The sequence below is a fragment of the Lathyrus oleraceus genome, chromosome 4, assembly GCF_024323335.1.
Source record: "Lathyrus oleraceus cultivar Zhongwan6 chromosome 4, CAAS_Psat_ZW6_1.0, whole genome shotgun sequence".
Classification (NCBI taxonomy): Eukaryota; Viridiplantae; Streptophyta; class Magnoliopsida; order Fabales; family Fabaceae; genus Lathyrus; species Lathyrus oleraceus.
Genome location: NC_066582.1, coordinates 322,889,719 through 322,895,718, shown reverse-complemented (window position 1 = coordinate 322,895,718; position 6,000 = coordinate 322,889,719).

Below are 6,000 nucleotides of genomic sequence, written 5' to 3'. Positions count from 1 at the left end.
TCTCCAGGATCGAATTCTCTTTCTGATGAGCTTCCAGATATGGTAGCCATGAATGCAACATTTGCTTGTTCTACTTCAGAGTCTGATTCTGGGGCATCAGATTCAGAGTCATCCCAGGTGGCCATGAGTCCCTTTTTAGTTTTAAAGGAATTTTTCGTGAATCCTTCTCTTCTAGAGCTTTCTTTTTTAAGCTTTGGGCATTCGTTTCTATAGTGACCTGGTTCTTTACATTCATAGCATGCTACCTCTTTGTTTGATTTTCCTCTGGAAGTTAATTCTGAGCGATCTCCCTTGGGTCTTGGTCTTCTGAAGTTGTTATTCCTTTTTCTCCAGAGTTGTTTTACTCTTCTGGTTAGAAGGGATAACTCTTCCTCATCATCAGAATCATCCTTTTCAGAGTCCTTATTATCTTCTTCAGCTTGAAGGGCTTTGTTCCTTTCTGGTTTACGTCTCTCATATCTGGACTTCAGAGCTACAAATTTGATTTTCTTTTGGGGCTCATCTTCCTCAAGTTCTATCTAGTGACTCCTGAGGGAGATGACGAGTTCTTCCAGGCTTATGTTGTTCAAAACCTTTGATAGTTTCAATGCAGTGACCATATGTCTCCACTTCTTTGGCAAGCTTCTAACAATCTTCTTGACATGATCTGCAGTTGTGTAGCCTTTATCCAGAACCTTGAGTCCTGCAATTAAAGTTTGAAATCTAGAAAACATTACCTATATAGCTTCATCGTCCTCCATCTTGAAGGCTTCATATTTCTGAATTAGAGCCAGAGCCTTTGTCTCTTTAACTTGTGAATTGCCTTCGTGGGTCATCTTTAGGGAGTCAAGTATTTCTTTAGCAGTTTCCCTATTGGTGATCTTTTCATATTCATTGTAGGAAATGGCATTCAACAATATTGTTCTGGCTTTGTGGTGATTTTTGAAATCACGCATCTGGTAATCTGCCATCTTGTTTCTGGCAATAGCAATACCGGTATCAGATATAGGAGGTACATAGACAATAATAATTATGTCCCATAGGTCAGCGTCATGACCCAGAAAGAAATTTTCGATTCTCTCTTTCCAATAATCAAACTTTTCTCCATCAAAAGCGGGAGGTTTGGCATTGTAACTGTCTCTTTCATTGGTGTTAGCCATAGTGTTTTTCTCACGCTGGATCTCTCTACACTGTTAAGTGTTTGATTAGAAAATCAATAACAGAGCCGAAGCTTTGATACTAATTGAAGGTAGAGAAAAACAAGAAAGGGGGGTTTGAATTGTTTCTCCAGATAACAAAACTTTTGCAAAAAAAACACACGCGAATAATAATGCTATCAACACAGAAGTTTATCCTGGTTCGCTTGAAATTCAAAGCTACTCCAGCCCACCCGACCAAGGTGTTTTCTCCTTTATCAAGGACTTAATCCACTAATCTTGAAAGATTATAACACAGAGCGTCTAAATAGATAAAGATCTCTTAGCCCTCTCAAGTTTACAGATTTCACAAGTCACTTGAGGAATATTCAGCAAGTAATGAAAAATACAGTTATGTGCTTAGTGCTTCTAGGTAAGCAGAAATTACATAATATGAGAACAGAAGTATTTCACACTTAGAGCAATAACTCGTGTGAAAAATAATGAATAAGAATAAAAGAGATTTGTGATTTCTTTGCAGTATTCTCGTGTGCTTCGTTATCTTGCTATGAAGATGATCCATCCTTTATATAGAGATTTGATGAAGAGACTATTGGATGAGGAAATCTTGGCAATGATGGACTTTTAATGTAATTAATATTTTTATCCTTTCCATAGCAATTTTGGAGAGCGTTAACTTTTCTTCTAAAAATAGATTCTTGCCAAAAGCGGAAGACTTCGCAGCTAAGTCTTGGTGATCGTTCTAAATCAGAGTACGCAGAGCTTAGGGTTTCTGTTCAGCGTGTGTGTCTTCAGATAGTTGTTGAGAGTTGATTGACTTCAGAGGTTCTTAATGTCTATCTGATAGTGATTTCTTCAGAGTGAACAACATCAGATCATGGAGTGCACTGTTCAGAGTCAGAGCTTCTGATACTTCTTTCTATGTAGATCTTGTGCGTTTCCTTTTTGTTCAGCGTTAGAACCTCTACTTGAATAACTTCTAAGTGGTCATTCTGGACATTTTGTATATCAGATATATGTCTATCTGGCCCTTTTTCTATTAGAGTCCTACACACTTAGATAAATTATGTTAGGGTACCAATTTGTTTCATCCTTTGTTATCATCAAAACCTTAGAGATGAATTATAGACACAAAATCTTGTTCTTACACTCTTATCCTTGTCTAGAGCGACTTTGTGTATGGGGTGTAGGCCCCAAATATTCAAAGCGTTCGCCCTTATTCATAGACTTTAGTACAATTCGAATCGATTAAACTACCAAGTCTTCTTCATACAAGGCAAAATTAATACAAGGATTAACAATGAAGATTCTTCACAAACAACTTGTCAGTTAAGAGGAGTATCATGCGCTACGAGCCTTAAGTAGTAAGGAATGATGAGACTGGGTTTCTCCTATCCTTGTCTAGAGCGACTTTGCTTATGGGGCGTAGGCCCTAAATATTCAAAGCGTTTTCCCTTATTCATAGACTTTAGTGTGATTCCTATCAATCAACTGTCAAGTCTCTTATCAATTCATCTCTCCATTCTAATCATTTATATTCAATCATTCAATCATATCCTTTTTCCTTGAATCACCTTGTTTTCAGCCCTAGTGGGCTGAACTACGAATACTCTGATTTCCTTATTGCACTATAAGGATACGTAGGCAGGAGAACCCAGTTTCTCCGCGAGCTACCCTATTTATCAATAAATCATTCTCCATTCATTCAATCAATACCATCTCTTTGAGATCAAATATCATTTCTCCTTGGTTTCCATGTTTATCCTTTTAGGACGCCTAATGAATAGTCCACCTTGTGAACCAAGAGCTGTTTGGATTGTCCCCAAACATTTAATTTGCTGTGACATGAGTGGGTATACCTAGTTTCCTCTACGTCCTAGTCAATACCTCTTTCGATCTTTGATTCAGAGTTTATCCCTTCATGGATCCAAGATATTATTCTCCTTTGATCTCGAATTGTTTGTACCCCAACAAGTGATACATTCTCCCTTGCATCCAACGATATTTTCTTGTGGGTCTCATACTTATCCTTTTAGGACGCCTAATAAATAATCATCCTTGTGAATCAAGAGCTATTTGTGCTATGAAACCAAACACTTAATTCAATATTTTTTTGGTTGTTCCAATGAAGTGTTGTAGGCCCTCACTCGTTGGTTCATACCAGTTTTACTCTTGGGTTCGAAGCCAGTTATCTTTGTGAGTTCCCTTGATACTATTCTGTTGGTGTAAGTTATAATTTTCATCACTCTCAATCTCTTTCTTTGTTCTCGTAGTCACGAACTACGATTGCTCTAACTTTCTCATTGCATAATGAGAATATGTAGGCACGAGGATGCGAATCCTTGGCGAGCATACTTCTAAGTATTCCCTCTTCCTCCTTAGGGCACCATTCATATCTTTCACGATCCATTACCTACCTTCAATCATAAACCGTTCACTCTAGTGATATATTATCCCTTTGAAATCAGATACACTTTCTTTGGATACCCATATACATCCTTTTAGGACGCCTAATGAGAAGTCTGCATTTGTACCTAGAGTTGTTTGGCTTATTGCTAGACATTTAATTCCTTCTTTTTGGCTAATATGATTGTTTCCCTTTACGGTACGAATCCCATTTCTCCTATGGATTCCAATATACCTTGATCTTTGGTTTCAAACTATACCTTTTCAATCACTCGTTACCAAATACTTCATTTCTGTGACTTTGGTCACTTCCTTCCATTCATCTCCATGATGCATTCATATTCTACCTTCATTCGCTTCACGTTATATACCTATTCTTTTAGCCAAATACACTATCTCTTTGTGCTCCATCTTGTACCTCTTTGTGAACCAAGATTTGTTTGTACTATATAATCAAACACTTAATTCAATCTTTTTCGGTTATTCCAATACAGTGTTGTAGGCCCTCACATGTTGGTTCATAATTTTACTCTTGGGTTCACGTTTTCACCCCTTGTTGGAGCTCAAATCATATAATTCTTTGGTTCATACCATACTGTTATCATATTTCTTTTCATCTCCCACCATTAGTTCTTTGAACTACGGAGCTCTGAATTCCTCAATTGTACTATGAGGATACGTAGGCATGAGGGCCCTAATCCTCACCGAGCACTTTATCTATTCTCTTTCCTTTCCCTCATTCTTTTGCGAGTAATCTTTAGATATAACACCTATTCGAGCGAGAACAATCAAAATGGTTCCCATGGAGTACCATGGATGTTTGGGGTGCATATACCTTTCCCTTGCATAACCCACTTCCTTACCCAGCATATCTCTTTTCCCCCGGGTTTTATCAATGTTTTCTCTTTCCTTCTGGAATAAATAAAGTTTGATGGCGACTCTATTGCATGTTCGAGCGTGTGATACGTTCGGGTATATTTCCGCTAGCTTCACATGGCAAACGACCATTAAGTGCTTTTCTTCGATCAGATTAAACTGGTCATACCATGACTCAACCCATTCAACTTCGTCGAGATCAGCCTCCATTATGACCCTGAGTGAAGGAATCTCAACTTCAATTGGTAGGACGACCTCCATCCCATACACCAATGAGTATAGAGTTGCCCAAGTGGATGTACGAACTGAGGTTCTGTAACCATGCAGGGCAAAAGGTAGCATCTCGTGCTAGTCTTTATATGTCTTAACCATTTTCTGGATGATTCTTTTGATGTTCTTATTAGCTGCTTCCACAGAGCCGTTCATCTTGGGCCGGTATGGTGAGGAGTTGTGGTGCTCGATCTTAAATTCTTCGCATAACTCTTTCATCATGTTGTTGTTAAGATTACTGGCATTGTCAGTGACAATCTTGCTAGGAATTCTGTAGCGGCAAATTATCTCTTTCTTGATAAACCGAGTAACCACATGTTGAGTGACATTGGCGTATGAAGCAGCTTCGACCCATTTTGTGAAGTAATCAATGGCAACTAGGATGAATCGATGACCACTGGAAGCTTTAGGCTCTATCATCCCAATCATATCGATACCCCACATAGAAAAAGGCCAAGGAGAGGTCAACACATTCAACGGGGTCATTGGTACAAAGATCTTGTCACCATATATCTGAGGTTGTGAGGACCTTTCGTATGTACACCCTCACAACCTTCGTGTATGGATTTTATGATCGTACTAGCTTCGTGTCTATTCATGCATCTGAGCAGTACTGAATCATAATTTAGCTTGTATAACACATCACCATTTAGGAAAAACTTGGAAGAGAGTCTTCTTAGAGCCTTTTATCAATAATGGATATACCCTCGATATATTGTTGTTTCTCCATAAATGTCTTTATGTCATAGAACCAGGGCTTATCATCAGGATCGCCCTCGATTGCTAGACAATATGTTGGTTCATCTAAGTGGTCAATATGGATAGCTGGCGCTTCATTCTTACATTTGACTTTGAACATAGATGTCAATGTAGCTAGAGCATCTGCTAAATGATTTTCTTCCTTGGGAATTGTCATACCCCAAAATTTGCCCGTTAATCTTTCAAGACATTCTTCAAGGCACTCCAACTCATTGCTCAAGACATTGATCTTAAAGGAACAAAGACCCAGCTCACAGGTGGCCAAGTCCAGAAAATGACTCAAACTGGCATGCTCGCTAGGCGAGCAAATCCTTCGCCTAGCGAACTCTTCGCTGCACCACTCGCCTAGCGAAGCTTGCGAATACCATAAATTTTGGGCTTCATTCTGAGCCCATTAGGTCACAAAAACTATTATAAATACCAAGACCTCATTCAGAAAAGGGAGGACGAAAAACGGAGGAGAAAAGGAGAAACACAAACACGCACAGAGAGCAAACCCTGGAGGCTAACTAAAAGAATTCATAGCAACCCTAAAGGAAACCCTGAAGGAAAC